Source organism: Coenobita brevimanus, chromosome 112 (assembly GCF_032717465.1).
Source record: "Coenobita brevimanus isolate Jiangsu-jjx chromosome 112, ASM3271746v2, whole genome shotgun sequence".
Classification (NCBI taxonomy): Eukaryota; Metazoa; Arthropoda; class Malacostraca; order Decapoda; family Coenobitidae; genus Coenobita; species Coenobita brevimanus.
Window position 1 is genome coordinate 9,663,711 of NC_137065.1, and position 21,789 is coordinate 9,685,499.

Here is a 21,789-nt window from a genome sequence, read left to right on the forward strand (position 1 = left end):
ATCCTCCGGGACTCTACCTTCCTCCCAGGTCATTCTGCACATCTTCCACATCCATTCTACTACTATCTCTCCCCTGTGCTTCAGCATTTCACCACACACTCCATCAATTCCTGGGGCTTTCTCCAATTTAAATTTCTTCATTGCTTCCACAACTTCTATCCTACTGATTTCTTCCTGTCTTCTCACCTCCCTCCTTCTCCCAGCCATTCCCCAGCCACTTATACTCGCATTACTTCCATCCTCTATGTTCAACAATTCCTTAAAGTGTTTTCTCCATCTGCTCACTGTTTCTCCCTTCTCCACTAGTAATCTACCATTTTTATCTTTCACTCCCCTGCTACCTTCACTGTCACCCTGTCTTACTCTCTTCACCTCTTTCCCGAACATTTTCTTGCAGTCCCTCCACTTTACACTCAAATTCCTTCCAAATTCCTCATCCACTCTCTTCTTACTCTCTCTTACTAATCTTTTCACCTCTCTCTTTCTTTCTACATATAACTCTCTCTTCTGCCTCTCAACTTCTTCCACGTCCCTATTTCTCATCCATTCATTGTATACTTTCTTTTTTTGTGCCACAGCCTGTCTCACCTCTTCAGTCCACCACACTGTTCCTTGCACCCCCCTCCGTCTTCTCTTTATCCCACACACCACATCACATGCTGCACATATTTCTTCTGTGAATATCCTGCACACACCTTCCACGTCCCCCATCTGCTCCAATTCATATTTGCCTATTCGTTCCTCCACTTCTCTCTTGTATTCTGCCTTTTTCTCATCCTCTTGAAACTTTTCCACTCTCCTTGCAAAATACTCCTTCTTCCCGTCCTTCCCTTCTTCTATTTCTCCATCTTATTTGGATCTTGATTCTGGCCACCACCAAGTAGTGGTCAGAAGGTCCACTCCCCCGACCTCTATAAGTTCTTGCATGCATTACACATCTTCGCATCCTTTCATCCACACACACATAATTGCCTTCCTTTCATTCAATTCACCACCCACCCTTCTCATCACTCGCCATGTATACCTGTGGATCATTTTATGCCTGAAGAGGGTATTGGCTATCACCAACCCCCTCCCAGCACAAATGTCCACTAACGCACTGCCAGTCTCATCTATCTCAGCAGGCACACCCCATTCACCAACTATTCCATCCACCTTCACATTCCCTACTTTACCATTCATATCACCGATCAAAAACTCTCACTCATTCCTTCCAAACTTTTCCATGCACACTTCCACATTTGTCCAGAACTCTTCTCTCACTCTGCTTGCACGATCTTGCGTTGGCGCATACACGCACACAATCGCCCACATTTGTATTCGAACTTTCAATCTTACCCACACAATCCTTGACCCAACTGATCCATACTCTCTTATGTTCGTCTTCCATCTTTTACTCACAACTATACACACTCCATCTTTTGCCCTCTCATTCTCACCTATTCCTGCACATATAGCCCATCCATACTCCCATTCTCTCACACTCTCACCTTCCAATTTAGTTTCAGTTACTCCACATATATCAACTTTCGCACCCTCAAGCACCTGGGCAATCTCTCTCTCTTTCACTTCATCATTCGCACCTCTTACATTCCATGTTCCGATTACCATGTTCTTTGTCCGGTCCTTGGTCGTCATCTTTTGGTCAGTCCTTGTCCGAAGCGTCTTGTTCGTCTTTTTAATTAGTCGTTTTCCGGGGAGGGGCACTAATCCCCCGCCAACCCTTTTAGTCGCCTTGTACGACAAGCGGGGATACTGGGGGAGTATTCTTGAAAAAAAACCTCTACCCCCAGGAAGAAGTGATAAACACAAGTATTAAGTGTTATTAGAGAGAGAGAGAGAGAGAGAGAGAGAGAGAGAGAGCGGAGTGGTGGAGAAGGAAAGAATCGAGGAAGAAATATTAAGTAAGGAAGAGCAGAAGAAGAAGAAGAACAGAGTGAAGGAGACTGGAATAAGTAAAGAAGTTGGAGAAGCAAAACATTAAAAAGCTGGAGGCATTAACGTAAAGAAAATCAAGTGAGGAAAAAGAGAGAGGATGAAGAGGGTAGGAAAGAAAGCTGAAGGAGAGAGGCGGGAAAGAAGGACGAAGAAGAGAGGAGGGGGATAGAGAGCGGAAGAAGAGAGGGGAGAAAAGGGAGCGGAAGAAGTGACATAGGGGAAAGAGAGAGGAAGAAGAGAGGTGGGGGAAAGACAGAGGAGGAAGAGAGGGGAGGAAAGAGAGCGGAAGAAAATAGGGGAACGATAGCGGAAGAAGAGAGGAGGAAAAAAGAGAGCGGAAGAAGAGAGGAGGAGGAAAGAAAGCGTAGGTAGAGAGGAGGGAGAAAACACAGCGGGAGAAAAGGGCGGAAAAAATAGCAGAAGAGGAGGACGTGACAGCAGAAACTGGCTAAAAGAGAGCAGAAGAGTTGGGGGGAAAAGAGAGCGGAAGATGAGGGGAAGAAGCAGAGCAGGAGAAGAGGGGGAAAGGAGCAAAATAGAAAAACAGAGGGGTAAAGAGCAGAAGTGGGCTAAAAAGATCAGAAGAGAGGAAAACAATGAGAGGAAGTGGGGGAAAAAGGGCGGAAAATGAGAGGGAAAGGAAAAGAGGAAATAGAGTAAGAAGAGGGGAAAACGGAGAGCACTAGAAGAGGAGGAAGTAGAGCAGAAGATGAGGGAAACGGGGGCTGAAGAAGAGGAGAAAATAGAGAGGAAGAGGGGCAGAGAGATAAGGAGAATCACAAAAAACTGATTAAGGTAGGGAGAATGATATAGTGCAAAATCTGTGTGTGTGTGTGTGTGTGTGTGTGTGTGTGTGTGTGTGTGTGTGTGTGTGTGTGTGTGTGTGTGTGTTTACCTTTCTTCCTTTACTTTATCACATAAGTTTCTCTTTCTTCCTTCATATTTTCCCCCTCAGGTACCTTAACTATCTCCACACACACACACACACACACACACACACACACACTCCCCAGTGCATACACACACTCCTCCCCCCCCCACACACACAAATCCCCAAAAGATTTTTATTCATCATACGGATTAAGGAATGAAAACATCCATAGTAATCCCTAAAGTCTGAAAAATCCCCCACAGTATAATGAATCATCATCATCATCATCATCATCATCCGGGCCTCCTTTCCCATCCTAGGGCAGGGTCCAGACAGACTAAGTTTGTCCAGTCCATTGGGCCACGTTTCCATGCACTCATCATTCAAGGCCCCGGAATCCTGGCTCTATCTAATAAGCCAAAAACTTTCACTACATTCTGTTGCTTCCACATAAACGCATCCTATCGAGTCAATCCGGACGCCGTCACGATGAAAAGGGATGCCAAATCCCTGATAATGCACTTTTTCTCACAACATTCATCCATCCAGCTCGATCTCTTGTCAGTTCCCCAGCCTCACCGACTTCCATACATTGCTTCCTCACACACTCATCCACCATATCCCTCCACCTTCTCCTTGGCCTACGTAGCCTCCTCCCTCCTTCAAATTCGCTCAGATATACCTTTTTCACTACTTTACTCTCATCCATTCTTTCCACATGACCATACCATCTCAGTACACTCCCTTCGAATCTGGTGTCCATAGACTTCCTCACTCCACATCTTTCACGAATCACATTATATCGTATCCTATCCATTCTCTGTACTCCACATACATTCCTCAGCAGTCCCATCCCCAATGTTGTCACTCTTGACTTTTCATTTCATGCCACACCATGGTCTGACATCCATATGTTAAAGTTGGCACTAACACTCCTTCATGTAAGCCTCGTGCAGCTGCAACACTCAGGCCTCTATTTCTTATCAAGGAATTCATTGCACCAGCTACTTTCCTTCCTTGTTTCACTCTACTTTCCACTTCTTTTGCACATTTTCCTCCCTTTTCTATCACTGTACCCAGGTATATGAACTATCTCACCAATTCCAGTCTCTATCGATTCACTGAAACATCACACTGGGAGACACCTTCTCTCTACGATTACCATCATTTTACTCTTTCTGAATTTCCCCTCAAGGCACGACGCTCACAGACATCAGAAAAACTCTTCACTAGTCTACCAAGCTCTTGTCCTGCATTTGCAAGTAGCACTGCATCACCAGCTTACAAGTTTGAAATATTCCATCCATCACCATTCATTACCAATGCCATCCCTCTCTCTAATACTCGTGTTTTCACTTCTCTCATCACCCCATCCATAGATATATTGAACAACCATGGGGACATCACACAACCTTGTCGCACGCCCACACCGATCGTGAACCATTCACTTAGATGCCCATTAACCCTTACACATTCTTCACTATCATCATAAAAACTCTTATGGGCACCTACCAGCTTACCATCTACACCGTACATGCCCAGTATCTTCCACAATCCTTCTCTGTCTACTTTGTCGTATGCTTTTTCCAGATCCATACAGTAAATGCCATAAACACCTTATAGTCCTTCTCACAAGCCTTCTCCACTATTTGCCTCACTGCAGATATTTGATCTACACATCCTCTGCCACTGCTAAAGCCACCCTGTTCATCACTCACTAGGACTTCTGATATCTCTCCTACTTACTCTATAATAATTCTTCCACATAGGCTACCTTCCCTACCACACTCAAAAATAGCGCCAGTAGAGTAAAAAATAACGCGGTGTAAAATAACGTGAAAAATAAGTTAACGCGAATAGAGATAAATAACGTGAATAGTGGAAAACAAAAGTGAATACGCGAAAAGTAAAATGGTTAAAAAATGTGAATAAAGTGAAAAACTAACCTGGTGAAAAATATCGTGAATAAAGTGAAAAGTAGCATCCATCCATCATCTAATCTTAAGTTGCCCCATGAGGAGCGTAAGAGCCCTGGGCTAGGCAAGTTGGTCCTGACATTTAAGATGAGTGACCAGCCTCACTCATCCCTGAGTGGCATTACGTGAGCAATAACCCGAACCACCCCTTGGATATAAACCTTCACCGGCTCAATCCGGTTGGAGTGCCTTAATTACCCACTAAACCAACCGGCGCCGAAAATTTGGTTATATGGTTACCACCCAGCTTAGTAAATGGTTTCCTGGTGTACAGGAAATCATTTGGCTTGTCACTCAGTGTAAAGTCACCCACAGGCAGAAGGACGAGGACAGAATGATGGACTGAAAGACAGAAGAGGATGGAGAGAAAGAAGGATGGACAAAAGGAAAGGACAGACACCCGAGAACAGCACTACCTCGGGTGAGTGGATGGCGAGCGTCCCCACCTACCGCTAGTGAAAAAGTAGCGTGGTGAAAAATAACGTGAGTAAAGTGTAAACGTAACGTGGTGAAAAATGGCGTGAATACAGTGAAAAAGTAACGTGATGAAAAATAACGTGAGTAAAGTGTAAAAGTAACGTGGTGAAAACTAACGTGAATACAGTGAAAAGGTAACGTGGTGAAAACTAACGTGAATACAGTGAAAAGGTAACGTGGTGAAAACTAACGTGAATACGGTGAAAAGGTAACGTGGTGAAAACTAACGTGAATACGGTGAAAAGGTAACGTGGTGAAATACAGCTTAAATAAAATGGAAAATTCGTGAACAGTAAATATCGTCAATACTGAAAGACAACATGAAGTGACAAAAACGAAATAAAAAATTACGTAAATGGTGAAAACTTACGCGAATAGTGAAAAATAAAGTGACTAAAATGAAAAATAACGTGAATAATGCGCAGAAACGTAAATAATGAAAATTAACGTGAATAAATCGGAAAATAACATGAATAGTGAAAAATAATGTGAAAAAAATTAAAAATAGCGAGTGAAAAATAACCTGAGTAAAGTGAAAAATACTATGAACAGTGAAAAATAACGCAAACAACTTTCATCCCAAGTTTTCCTTTTTACCTAATCTTTCTCCCTCCACCAGACTTTTGTTTTCTTTTCTGTAATTTTGTTTTAATTTTTTTTTAAATTGAAGGTATCTGATTTGAAGGGCAATACTCTTATCACTGGTAATTGGCACTCTCAAGCTTAATAAATCTGCCTGGAGAGGGAGTATATAAGAATATAAAAAAATCGTCTTTATCACTGACTGACTATCTATGTCTGTTATCTGTACTCATACCCATCTTATCTATATCAGTATTATTATTCCCAGTATTCACAATTCTTATTTTTCCTTTATGTACCTAATCTCTCTCTCTCTCTCTCTCTCTCTCTCTCTCTCTCTCTCTCTCTCTCTCTCTCTCTCTCTCTCACTTTCTCCTCCAAACCATGAATAAAACCGCCCAGAAATAATAATAATAATAATAATAAATAAATAAATAAATAAATCCTTCTAAACACAGCAGTCTTTACCATTCTCCTCTTTCTCCTCTTCCTCTCTCTTTCCTTTTCCGCCTCATCTATACCTGTCTGTCTTTTTTCCACTTCTTGCCTCTTTCCATCCCTCCACTCTAACCTTTCCTCCCTCCCACCGGATTCTCTCTCTCTCTCTCTCTCTCTCTCTCTCTCTCTCTCTCTCTCTCTCTCTCTCTCTCTCTCTCTCTCTCTCTCAATCCATCTAGCTACCCATCCAACTGTCTATTTATCAATTTGTCTACCTATCTGTCTATCTGTCTACGTATCTACTTATCTATCTATGAATCACTCAATTAATCACTATCAGTATGTTTGTCTATCTGTTTACCAACTATATTTTATTTATCTATCTGTCTATGTACCTGTCTATCTACACGAATGAAACGAAGATGCACATTGAGAAAAAATAGCGAATATTTTAGGAGGCAGGAAAAAAAAATGTACTCATAAATAGAAACGTGGCTTAGTTGGGAGATTTAACAATTCAGGCCCATCTTGGACCTTCTTTAAGTATGTATAGGGAGGGAACGTAAGGGTTTATGTACGGTAGGGTGGTGGTGGGGTGGTGTGGTGGCGTTGGTGGTGGTGGTGGTGGTAATAGTAGTAGTAGTAGGATTAGTAATAATAGTAGTAGTAGTAGTAGTAGTAGTAACAGTAGTAGTAGTGGTAGTTCTGTTATGGCCTGGATGAGATGTCGACTGTCATTCTCCCTCGTAAGGTCTGCTCTGCTATGTCTCAGAGGCACAAGATCATCAGCCCTCAGGCCTGTCTCTCTGGCGGGTACGGATTACGAAGCTACAGTGGTCGAGAGTCACATAGCCAGCAACTCCAATAGTTTAATGTCTTTATTTACACTGTAATATCAATAAATATAAAATAAAATAATAATAGTAATAGTAGATGGTTGGTAACTACAGCCGTCGGCGTGCTTGGGGCCAACGGATTGTAATATGAGGGTTAGTGTTAACCTTCACATTACAACTCCAAATGGTGAACTGTATGATCTTCACAATATAATTCCCCAATGGATGGAGGTGATTTTAGTAGTAGTGATAGTAGTAGTAGTGGTAGTAGTAGTAGTAATAGTAGTAGGAGGAAGAGGACGAGGAGGAGGAGAAGGTATGTCAAAATGCTCTCCGTAAATAGTAACAACAACAACAACAACACCAATACTACTACTACTACTACTACTACTACTACTAATAATAATAATAATAATAATAATAATAATAATAATAATTATGATAATAATAATAATGATAATAATAATAATAATAATAATAATAATAATAATGTAATGAAAGAAAAGCATTCGGGAGCTGAATGCTAATCGCCCTCCAGAATATGCTGTTGGTCAGTCCAATATTTAGGCCATATCTTGATACCCTGAAGGTTTCATGTTGATATCTCAAGCCATTTATGAGATATAATGGTGCTAAAGAAGGATAATAAAAGCTAGTAGACTTTTGGCAGTCATTTTGGTGACCTTGACCTTGACCTCAAGTGCCCATTTTCGAATACGGCCATGATTTTGGCCATACCTTGAATTCTCAAAGGTTTCATGTTCATGGCTCAAGATGTTCATGAGATATAATGGGAACACACACACACACACACACACACACACACACACACAGAGAACTTTCTCCTTCCTTTCTTTACTCTTCCTTCCCATGTCTTATGGCTCTATAAATTCAACCTACCCGTATATTCCTGCCCATTTATTCATCAAAAACTCATTCTGTCAGAGGAGTGAGTGACGAACCTCCTCCAAACAACCATCAACCACAGAGCCGAACCAAGGATGATGACCGAAATAGGGGGGAGGGGTGAAGAAAAAATCTCCATAACGTCATATGCCGAGTAATAAACACGGAGATACATTCACCTGTGAGAGAGAGAGAGAGAGAGAGGCTAATGAATAAGGATACTGGTAAAAGTGATACCACGAAAATAATTTACTAGTTATTACTAACTTATTGTGTAGCCACAGTAATGAATCTTCCTCATATCTATTTATGGTATATAAGGTGTGAAATTTTTGCAACATAAACAAGTCTGTGACCTTTAAAAGTAGTTAAAAGTACTTCATATTTATAACATGTACCGGTACTTAGAATAACTTAAAGAAGCTTCTTGTGTAATATCAACAAAATCTGAAGGCAAAGGTGTGAAAGAAATGAAATATGGGAAGATTTTACATTTGTCACAATAACTATCTAACTGTATGCCAAGCTGTAAGCATATTCCTTTCAGATAATGAGAGGGACCACAGCTATATTTCTGCAAAGTTACTGCTTTACAACTTTTGTGGTTTTCTATAAAACGTGTTACAAAGAAAGCAATGAGAAGATTTGAATTCGGTACTTTCCACTAGACTAAATGGCAAGATATTCAGCCAAAATTCACAGGAAACATTTTTGTCAAAGGCTTTTAACCTAATAGCAATATCTCAATAAGTTTTCAGATATTTCAATTTCAAATATGCAATTTTTGCATCATATATGAGTTTATGACTTTCAAAAATAGGTCAAGGTCATTTATATTTGGCACAAGTACTTGGGTCACCCGAGGGCACCTTCCTGTATGGTATCATCAGGTTGTAAGAAGAAAGTGCAAAGAAAGTTAATAATAATAATACTTACAAAAACATTAAGCTTTGGCGTATACATGGCGAAAGTTAATAATAATAATAATAATAATAATAATAATAATAATAATAGTAATAATAATAATAATAATAATAATAATAATAACAGTCAAGGGATACTGGAGCTAGGTCCGTTGATCTCGTCGGGTAAGGAGGCACCGTAGCACCTCTTCCTTAGCGATTCATTTTCCTAACTGCCCGTTAACATCTTTTTTTTTTTTCTGTTTTTTTAAAGCCTTCATAGAATGCATGAATTACACACCAGAATACTGCAAAGGAGCAGAATCATAAATAAATCGCTAAGGAAGAGGTGTCAGTCAGCTTCCTAACCACAGGAAAATATTGTCCGTGGTCTGTTTTCACCTGACGGAACTGGGCTACTCCCCGGCTTTTACTCTCGTTGGGTAGGGAAGCTTCCTAACACCTCCTCCTAGGCGATTTATTTTTAGATATGGGTTGTTAATATCTTTCTCTACGTCATCTCTGCAGAGTATGCCGATATTAAAAGGATTTATGTAATTTAGAATAGGACAGTATGGTGTAATAAACAAACTGAATTGTTCAGGAAAAGGTGTTAGGTAGTTTCGTTAACCGAGGGGAATGCAGGCAAGTGTGTATCTAAAACACATTAGAGGACAATGAGGTGTAATGTGTAGAATAAATCGCCAAAAAAGAGACATTACGAAAATACCAAATCCATCCGGAGTATATCCCACGAAATTGAAACAATACTGATGAATGACCTGATGAATGACATGATGAATGACCTGATGAATGACCTGATGAATGACCTGATGAATGACCTGATGAATGACCTGATGAATGACCCAAAGAATAACCTGATGAATGACCTGATGAATGACCTGATGAATGACCTGATGGATGACCTGATGAATGACCCGATGAATGACCCGATGAATGACCCGATGAATGACGTAATAAACGACCTGATAAATGACCTAATGAATGACCTGTTGAATGAAATGAATGACCTGATGAATGACCTAATGAATGACGTAATTCATGACCTGATCAATGACCTAATGAATGACGTAATAAATGACCTGATGAATGACCTAATGAATGACCTGATGAATGGCAATTAGTAATACATATTCTCCTCCTCCCTGCTTCCACCCACTCAGCTCTATAGTAGGGAGGGTTATCTCCGCAGCAAGCGTGTGACTTTGGCCGCCATATTGGAACACCACACTCGTCACCCCCTACCATGGCAGTGTAACTGGATCTTGCTGTCTCTGTTTTGCTGTTGCGTCCATAAGCTGCACAGTAGGCCGTGGCACTATATTATAGGTGTGCGTGGACCGTGGCACTATATTTTCTGGTTTCATCGACTGATTTCAAAACGCGCTGGCGTCAGGTGTGGTGCATAAACATCACCAGCGCCGCCCTGGGCCCCTGGCGGCGGGCACACAACCTACGCTGCAGTACCCGTGAGAAAGCCCCGCCATATGGTAGAGTTCAGTGCTTCCACCTCATCTTCATCTTCCTCCCTCATCTCCATCTTTATCATGCATCTTTTAGCCTTTTCTTCCTTCCTCGTATTCTTTTTCTCACCTTCCTCCTCCTCCTCCTTTTCTTCCTCTTCCTCCTTTTCCAACTTGTTCCTCCTAATGTTCATCTTCCTCCCTCCTCTGCTTCATCTTTTTTCTCCTCATGCTCTTCTTTGTTCATTCCTCCTTCCTTTCCCTCCTTATCATTCTCCTTTCTTCACACCTTTTCTTCCCTCCTCTCTTTTGATTCCCTCCTACTCCTCCAACTATTCTTCATATTCCACCTTTATCTTCCTCATTTTCGTCTTTCTTTTCCTCCATCATCTCCTCCCTGCCTCATATTTTTCCTTCCTACTCCTCCTCCTCCTCTTCCTCCTTCTTCTCTCCTCTCCTCTCCTCTCCTCTTCACTCCTCCTCCTTCTCCTCCTCCTCGTCCTCTTGCTCTTCTTCTTCTTCCTCTCTCCCCTCCCTCCGATAACCATCAGGTATGCCAAACCACTCTCTCCTGAGCGGTTTGGCCTCTGATACCGGTGCAAATATTTTACCCCCCACCTACAGAGAGAGAGAGAGAGAGAGAGAGAGAGAGAGAGAGAGATACAAATTGACCAACTGAGACTTTCAGATATTCTATCTATCTGTCTATCTACTTATTATTGTCAGACCCCTTAATCCCGTAAGGGGTGGCCACAAACAAATCGCCTCCATATCGCCCTATTCAACGCCATTTCACTGCCCTTCTCTCAGCTTACACCCCCCTCTCTCGTATATCTCTCCACTCCATCCCTCCATCTCATCCTTGGCGACCCCCTTCCTTTCCCCCCCCCTCCACCTCACTCACGTACACTCTCCTCGTCAGTCTCTCACTCTCTATCCTCTCCACATGGCCAAACCACCTCGGTGTGTTTCCCCTAACGCTTCCTATCACATCCACATCCACAGCACAACGTTCTTCTTCCTCATTTGTCTGTCTGTCTCTCCATGTGACTCCACAGGCTCCTCTCAAATAACTCATTTCCACTGCGCTCACTCTTGACTTTTGTCCCTCCAGCAAGGTCCAAGCTTCACTTCCATACGTTAGAGTTGGTATTACAATACTGGCATGTAGTAAATTCTTATCACTGCTTTCAAAGAACTAGCAACCTTTCTTCCTAGTTGTAGCCTTTCAAACACTTCACCCTCTACACTTCCATCCTTATTCATCACACTACCCAAGTACTTGAACGCACTCACATTTTCCATTTCCTCACCATCCAAACTTAGTGTACATTCAGTGACTTCACTTCTCTCGAAGACCATAACTTTACTCTTCCCTACATTCACCTTTAGATTCCGTATCTTACATACGCTCCCCTTCATCTTCACTTAACAACCCAGTATCATCTGCAAACAACAGTACAGGGAGTTTCCAAACACTGCCCTCTCTCACTAGGGCTGCTCCAGCATCCACTGCCCTACGTTGTATCTCTTTTATAACCCCTGCCATATGCAGATTGAACAACCATGCAGACATGACACATCCTTGTTTCCATCCAACCTTCAAATAGAAAAATTCACTCAGTTCACTATCCACATGCACTGCAGCCTTAGCACACTCATACATACTCTTCACGGCATTCAGCATCTACTCCATATGTGCTTAATACTTTCCACAATCCTTGTCTATCCAACCTGTCATATGCTTTCTCCAAATCCATAAGGACCGCATACAACTTCTTTCTCTTCTCTAGAAACTTTTCCACTAAAGACCTAAGAATGAGTATCTGATCTACACAATCTTTTCCCTTCCTAAAACCTCCCTGTTGTTCTCCAACTAATTCCTCTGTTACTCCCGTAACTCTGTCAATAAGTATCTTACCATATATTTTTCCTATTACACTAAGAAGACAAATGCCTGTATGATTACCACATTCTTCTTTTTCCCTTTTCCTTTGTACAGGGGAATAATTATATGTGATTTCCAATCCTCCGGGACTCTACCTTCATCCCAGGCTAATCTGCACATCTTCCACATCCATTCTACCACTGTCTCTCCCCAATGTTTCAACATTTCACCACACACTTCATCAATTCTTGGGGCTTTCCCCATTTTAACTTTCTTCATTGTTTCCACAATTTCCATCATACTGATTTCTTCCTCTCTTCTCACATCCCTCCGTCTCCCAGCCATTCCCCAGCCACTTATACTCGCATTATTTTTATTCTCTATGTTCAACAATTCCTCATAGTGTTCTCTCCACCTGCTTACTTTTTCTCCCTTCTCCACTAGTAATCAACAATTTTATCTTTCACTCCCCAGCTAACTTCTTTGGCACCCTGTCTAACTCTCTTTACCTCATTCCAGTACAATATCTTATGTTCCCTCAACTTTACACCCAAAATCCTTCCAAATTCCTCATCCACTCTCATCTTACTCTCTCTTACTAATCTTTTCACCTCTCTCTTCCTCTCTGCGTATAACTCTCTCTTCCGTCTCTCAACTTCTTCCACGCTGCTGTTTCTCATCCACTCACTATATGCTTTCTTCTTTTGTGCCACAGCCTGTCTCACCTCTTCATTCCACCGTGCTGCTCCTTGCGTCCCCTTTCGTCTTCTCTTCTCTCCACACACCACCTCACATGCTGCACAGATTTCTTCTGTGAATATCTTGCACACACCTTCCACGTCCCCCATCTCCTCCAATCCATATTTACCCAATAGCTCCTCCACTTCCCTCTTATATTCAGCCTTTTTTCCTTCCTCTTGTAACCTTTTCACTCTCCTTGTATGAACTACTTCCTCCTGTCCTTCCCTTCTTCTATTTCTCCATTTCATATGGACCTTAATTCTGACCACCACCAAGTGGTGGAAAGAAAGTCCACTCCCCCAGCCTCTTTATACTCTTGTATCCATTACACATCTTCTCATCCTGTCATCCACACACACGTAATCAGTCATTGCCATTCGTTCATTCAGTTTAACATTCGCCTTTCTCATCACTTGCCACATATACCTATGGACCATTTTGTGCCTGAAGAAGGCATTGGCTATCACCAACCACAAATGTCCACTAAAGCGCTGCCATTCTCATCTATCTCTGCAGGCACACTCTACTCATCAACCACTCCATCCACCTTCACATTCCCTACTCTACCATTCACATCGCCAATCAAAACCACTTTCTAATTTCATTCAAACTTTTCCATGCACGCTTTCACATTTGTCCAGAACTCTTTTCTCACTGTATTTGCACGATCTTGCGTTGGCACATACACACACACACAATCGCCCACATTTGTAGTCCAACTTTCAATCTTACCCACACAATCCTTGAGCCAACCGATCCATACTCTCTTATAATCTCTTTCCATCTGTTACTCACAAGAATACAAGCTCCTTCTTTTGCCCTCTCATTCTCGCCTACTTCCGCGCATATATCCCATCCATACTCCCATTCTCTCACCCTCACACCTCGCCATTTTGTTTCAGTTAATCCACATACATCCATTTTCACACCCTGAAGCACCTGGACAACTGGACAATCTCTCTCTCTTTCACCTCGTCATTCGCACCCCTTACATTCCACGTAGCTATCCGTACCAGGTCCTTTGTTCTGTCCTTTGTCGTCACCTTTTGGTCTATCCTGGTCCGAGTCTTCTTGTTTGTATATTTAGTTAGTTGTTTTCCAGGAAGGGGGACTAACCCTCACTTGTCACGCAGGGAACACGTGCTGCTTGGGTATAAGGTTACCGCCCAGCGTTGTAAATGCTTTCCTAGTTTACAGGAAATCATTTGACTTGCCACTCAGTGCAGGGCTGCCCTAAATCAGAGAACCACTACACTAAGTGAGTGGATGATGGACGCCCTCATCTACTACCAGATATTGACACTGACAATTTTCGTAGTAGGCCTATCAGCATAAATCTCGTAAAAAAAAAAAAAAAAAAAAAAAACTATATCGTGTGTAAAAACAGCTTTGCAATAATAACAGGTACTTGCTGATCAATGTTATTCTTGATTTAGGCCAAAATAAGAGTGAAACGATATCGCAAGCCGCCTACCTCTCAACAGTGTATGAGAAATGGTTTAATATTTCTGTGTACGGCAAAATAGAAGCATAACATTGTTCAGCTCAAGTTGATATTAATGGTGAAGTTATTTTAACACGATATTCATCTATTGGCATGCTATTTGGGCTAATAATTTGAAAATTATCAACGTCGATATTAAAAATTTCCTTGTGCCTAAAACTCGCATTAGTTGAAAATATGGATGGTAAACAAGACGCACGTAGTCCATCAAAGAGATAAACAAAACACACGTGGTCAACTGAAGAAAGGAAACAAAACGCACGTGGTCCGTTGAAGATAGTAAACAAAAATCACGCGGTCCATTGTAGATAGTAAACATAACGCACGTGGTCAGTAGAAGAATGTTAACAAAACGCACGTGGTCAGATGGGCAGTAAACAAAACACACTTGGTCCACTGAAAACAGTCAACAAAACGCACGTGGTCCATTGAAGATATAGATAATGGCGCTTCCTCAGACCAGGAATATAATGTACGAAATTAGATGTGTTCATAAACGGACCTCTTATTAAAATTAAACCCACACTCCCTAGACTGCCATAGCGTCAGAGGAAATTCATCTGAGCTGCTTAAGTGGATTAAAAAAAAAATCACGAGGCTCAAGAGGAAATTTTCTAAAGGAGTGGCACGAGTCCTGACCGAGGACGCCATTTTTTTCCGATTTGTTTAAAAAATATTTTTTCGCTTACTGTTTTCCTTTTTCTTTGCTTCTCTCTCTCTCTCTCTCTCTCTCTCTCTCTCTCTGTCTCTCTGTCTCTCTCTCTGTCTCTCTCTCTCTGTCTGTCTGTCTCTCTCTCTCTCTCTCTCTCTCTCTCCCTCTGATCACAGGTGTTATTGTCACATCGAGGATCCTTCTCATCAATTACCCAGCAGGATAATAATTTAAAATTATACAAATTCTGGTCTTAAATAAGTTCCAGTAACTACAGGATGACGGTAAATGTCCTTGATCCACAAAACATCTTAAGTTACTACGTCACATCATCTTCTGGGAAATTCTAAACTTTTGTATCAATTTATCTATAACCAGACGCACTAATGCTGTAAGAGGTGGCCACAAACAAATCGCCTCCATGTCGCTCTGTCCCCTGACATTTCAATTTCCTTTCCCAACTTACGCCTCCTCTTCAGCACATAATAATACTATATTTTGGTTAACATTAGTCGGTTTCCAGTGTTTTTCGGACACAGCTACTGCTCAAATTGGTATTATTAATGTCATAGAGCCTCCATAGTACTAGGGAGGGAAGCCTTCACGTGGTGGCACTAATACAGCTGGCTTGGAAAATATTGGGTTGGAGAGAGACACACGTTACAGCTGGTATTCTTTATTTTCTCTAACGTTTCGCTACATAGAACCCATCTTGAAAAAAATAAAGACTCCGAAGACGGGGTCTGTGTAGCCTGAAACGTCAGAGAGAGAGAGAGAGAGAGAGAGAGAGAGAACTGAAGCTGTAACCTGTGTCTCTCCCACCCAATATATCCACTTGCCGAGACACGTTACAGCTGGCAAGTGGATATGTTGGGCTGCTCAACTGCCTGGTTACACAAATGTCCCTCAGCCGCTGCGTATCCCTGGCAAGAAGGAAGCTGGACTCCACAAGGGCATCCTAAGCCTGCAGTCCATCGGGTTCACGCTTCATATCAGCCAGGGACCACAGCAACAACATCAACAAACGTGCCGCCACTGATGACAAAATTGCGAGAGTGAAGCCGGAGGATCACAGAGGCTGTTGCAAATATTGACCAACATGTTGCAAGAGGAGTGTGGCGGGGGTTGATTGTTTAGTCGCAGAGTGACACGCGCTTGTGCCGTTCATACTGACATTCTTTCACATCAGTTTATAAATTTTACCTCTCCAATGTCAGACATTATCATTCATCTTTTGTCTCTTAATATATGAGAAACCAAGCCTTTACTAACAACATCTGTGTATATTAATTAGTCGTGTGTGTGTGTGTGTGTGTGTGTGTGTGTGTGTGTGTGTGTGTGTGTGTGTGTGTACATGATAGAGTGTATGCTGTTGTTGTTGTTGTTGTTTTTGTTATTGTTGTTTTGTTGTTGTTGTTGGTGGTGGTGGTGGTGGTGATAGTGTTGTTTGTTGTTGTTGTTGTTGTTGATGGTGGTGGTGGTGGTATTTTCGTTGTTGTTGTTGTTGTTATTGTTGTTTTGTTGTTGCTGTTGTCGTTGTTGTTGGTGGTGGTGGTGATAGTGTTGTTTTTTGTTGTTGTTGTTGTTGTTGGTGGTGGTTGTATTTTCGTTGTTGTTGTTGTTGTTATTGTTGTTTTGTTGTTGCTGTTGTCGTTGTTGTTGTTGGTGGTGGTGATAGTGTTGTTTTTTGTTGTTGTTGTTGTTGATGGTGGTGGTTGTATTTTCGCTGTTGTTGTTGTCGTTGTTGTTGTCGAGGCGTCAGGCTTATCTGTGCGTTAAGCCGGTGTAGTGGACGCTAAAGCTGCCCTTGTAGTGGATTTCACCATCCTCCTTTCGGTGGGGGGACAGGGACGAAGATGACAGGCGTTGGTATATCTGGGTAGTTCCGCTGCCCGGTTAAATCAGTGCAACCACATGAAGGCGTCCCTCTCCAACACAGCCTACGTATGTGATAAGTGTTGGTGCATGTGTATGGGTACATGTGTATGTGCGCTTGTATACATGTGTGTGTGTGCATGTGTAAGTACGCTTGTATACATGTGTGTGTGTGCATGTGTAAGTACGCTTGTATACATGTGTGTGTGTTCAGTAGCTTTTGGTCCTGGGCTCGTTTTAATCTCCTGATTTGCATTCATCTCTCTCTCTCTCTCTCTCTCTCTCTCTCTCTCTCTCTCTCTGATACATTTATATAATTATATCCATCTACCTACCTACCTACCAAGTTATCTACTTCTCAGCTCTTTATATATCTCTTAGCTTATCTCTGTGTGTCTGTCTGTCTGCAGGCCATTAATTTGATGTCACCTGGTGGGAGGGCAAAGGACTTACTGATTAGTTTCTTCGGCATTTTTTTCTTCTCTTGCCTCTCTCTCTCTCTCTCTCTCTCTCTCTCTCTCTCTCTCATCACAGTTTTTATTGGCACGTCAAGGATTCTTCTCATCGATGACCAATATCGACAAGAGACAGACACTGAACGGTGCACTGCAGTTCTTCACCAAGCAATAGCCTTCTCTCTCTCTCTCTCTCTCTCTCTCTCTCTCTCTGCTTCAAGGGGGGATGGGAGGACTCTTGCTATCTATGTTAAACGCTGTGAAATATTGGCCGGAGGGAGAGGTATTTTGGTGGAACATGTTATTGGTTTAGTTCAGTATCGTTTTTTGTTTATGGTATAAGTGTTGTGGGAGAGGAGGTATGGATGGTGGTGATGGTGATGATGATGATGATGATGATGATGGTGGTGGTGGTGGTGGAGGTGGTGGTGATGGTGGTGGTGATGATGATGATGATGATGAGTGGTGTTGGTTGTGGTTGTGAAGATGATGATGAGTGGTGTTGGTTGTGGTTGTGAAGATGATGATGATGGGTTGTGGAAGTGATGATGATGATGATGATTGTGATGGGTGGTTGTGGTGGTGGTGATGATGACGGGTGGTGGCGGTAGTAGTGTTGGTGAAGATTATGATGATGGGTAGCGACGATGATGATTATGATGACGATGATAATGACGATGATGGAGGATGGTGGTGACGATGATGATGGGTAGTGTTGATGATGATGATGAAGATGGTGGTGGTGGTGATTGTGGTAGTTTTGGTGATGATAATGATGATGATGATAATGATTATGATGATAATGGTGGTTATGGTAGTTTTGGTGATGATTATGATGATGTTGGTGGTGGTAGTTGTGATAGTTTTGGTGGTGAAGATGATGATGATGATGATGATGATGATGGTGGTGGTGGTGGTAGTGGTGGCGGCTGTGGTCATTTTGGTGATGATAATGATGACGATGATGGTGATGGCTGTGGTAGTTTTGGTGATGATGATGATGATGATGATTGTGGTGGTGGTGGTTTTGGTCGTTTTGATGATGATAATGATGATGATGATGATGGTGGTGGTGGTGGTGGCTGTGGTAGTTTTGGTGATGATAATGATGATGATGATGATGATGGTGGTGGTGGTGGTGGCTGTGGTCGTTCTGGTGATGATATTGATGATGATGATGATGATGATGGTGGTGGTGGCTGTGGTAGTTTTGGTGATGTTGGTGATGATGATGATGATGATGATGATGGTGGTGGTGGTGGTTTTGGTCGTTTTTATGATGATGGTGATGATGATGATGGTGGTGGTGGTGGTTGTGGTAGTTTTGGTGATGATGATGCTGATGATGATGATGATGGTGGTGGTGGTGGTGGTTGTGGTAGTTTTGGTGATGATGATGATGATGATGATGATGGTGGTGGTGGTGGTGGTTTTGGTCGTTTTGATGATGATAATGATGATGATGATGATGATGATGGTGGTGTGGTGGTGGTGGCGGTGGTAGTTTTGGTGATGATGATGATGATGATGATGGTGGTGGTGGTGGTGGTGGTTTTGGTCGTTTTGATGATGATAATGATGATGATGATGATGATGGTGGTGGTGGTGGTGGTGGTGGTAGTTTTGGTGATGATGATGATTATTATTATTATTTGCTATGGCAGACTGACAGATAGAAATAAAACGCAGGCAGATAGAGAAATAGATAAAGACTCACCTACATAGATAAAAGAACAGGTAAAGAGACAAAGAAGAAAACAAAAAGAAATGTAAACACAGCATCTATATAAGGAACTGCCTCTCAAAAGCTTCGGACAACTCTACTTCAATTATATACTGACAAAGCCTGAGAGAGAGAGAGAGAGAGAGAGAGAGAGAGAGAGAGAGAGAGAGAGAATGTATGTATGCACGTATATATAGGTAAGTATGTATTCAGGCTAAATCTGTGTGTGTGTGTGTGTGTGTGTGTGTGTGTGTGTGTGTGTGTGTGTGTGTGTGTGTGTGTGTGTAAGAGAATGACAGAAACTGGAGGAACAGAGACCAGAGAGACTGAGTTAAGTGGAAGAAAAAAAGATAAGAACAAAGAGACTAACAAGCCAACATTCAGCAAAGCTCTCTCTCTCTCTCTCTCTCTCTCTCTCTCTCTCTCTCTCTCTCTCTCCTGATATTCAGTGGAGAAGCATATACTGTACATCAGCTTAGTGGATTTCATTTTTTTACTTTCCACAGGAAGCGAGAATTTGGGAGATTTATTCTAAGTGACTTGGGATTGGATAGTACCTCTTCCTTGGCGATTAATTCTGAATGTTCTGCCCTAATATTCTCTTGTGAGATGCTGATGCGAATTATGTCAATATGTTGATGATGATGATGATGATGATGATGATGATAAGGATGATACAGGTAGTGGTGGTTGTGGTGGCGATGATGATGATAATAACAAAGATAATGATGATGATACAGGTGGTGGTGGTGGTGGTGGCGACGATGATACTAACAATGATGATGATGATACAGGTGGTGGTGGTGGTGGTGGTGGTGGAGGCAACGATGATACTAACAATGATGATGATGATACAGGTGGTGGTGGTGATGGTGGCGACGATGATAATAACAAAGATGATGATACAAGTGGTGGTGGTGGAGGCAACGATGATACTAACAATGATGATGATGATACAGGTGGTGGTGGTGGTGGTGGCGACGATGATACTAACAATGATGATGATGATACAGGTGGTGGTGGTGGTGGAGGCAACGATGATACTAACAATGATGATGATGATACAGGTGGTGGTGGTGGTGGCGACGATGATACTAACAATGATGATGATACAGGTGGTGGTGGTTGTGGCGACGATGATACTAACAATGATGATGATGATGATACAGGTGGTGGTGGTGGTTGTGGCGACGATGATACTAACAATGATGATGATGATACAGGTGGTGGTGGTGATGGTGGCGACGATGATACTAACAATGATGATGATGATACAAGTGGTGGTGGTGGTGGTGGTGGTTGTGGCGACGATGGTAATATGATGGTGGTGGTGGTGGTGGTGGTGATGGTGGTGACGATGGTAAATATGATGGTGGTGGTGTTGGTGGTGGTGGTGGCGACGATGGAAATAATAATGATGGTGGTGGTGGTGATGGCGACGATGGTAATATGATGGTGGTGGTGGTGTGGCGACGATGGTAATATGATGGTGGTGGTGGTGGTGGTGGTGGTGGTGGCGACGATGGTAATATGATGGTGGTGGTGGTGGTGGTGGTGGTGGTGGTGGCGACGATGGTAATATGATGATGGTGGTGGTGGTGGTGGTGGTGGTGGCGACGATGGTAATATGATGGTGGTGGTGGCGACGATGGTAATAATAATGACGGTGGTGGTGGTGGCGACGATGATAATAGTAATGCTGTGATGGCGGTGGTGGCGACGAGGATAATGATAATGGTGGTGGTGGTGGTGGTGGTGGTGGTGGCGACGAGAATAATGATAATGGTGGTGGTGGTGGTGGCGACGAGGATAATGATAATGGTGGTAGTAACAACGATGATAATGAAAATTAAAATGACACTGATAATGGTGGTGGTGGTGGTGGTGGCGACGATGATAATGATCATGGTGGTGGTGGTGGTGGTTGTGCTGGTGGTGATAATGATGATGAAATAACATACAGGCAGAATAAGACAATGCTGTTCCTCGTCCTCTCCACAGCACTTATTTGTGACGAGCATGAGGGATACAACGATCCTAACATACTCTACATAATACAAAAACATCTGCGACCACTCCTTGGATTTGAACCATGGCGAATTATAATACAGGTCTTTTTTTTTATGTAAGGAAGAAGGAACCAAAGGCCAGGAGCCCGCAAACCGTTCCTTACAGGAAAAAACAATACAAGAGAGAGACAAATTTTAGATCCGTTCATTTCTCTCTGTCTATAGACAGACACCATAATGCCGTAATGGGTGGCTGTTTGTCTTTGATCCATAATTTCTGTCTGTCTATAGCCAGGCGCTACGATCCTATAACGGGTGGCCGTTTTTCTATCAGTTAGTTGTTTTGCAGGGAGAGGCACTAACCCTCCGCCAATCCACCTGTTGACACGTAGTGAACGCGTGAGGGTTGGTTATATGGTTACCACCCAGCGTTATAAATGACGTTATGGCTTATACGAAACCATTGGGCTTGTCATTCAATGTTAAGCCACCTGAAAAGGGAAGACGAGTAATAAAAAGTGACAGGAAAGAT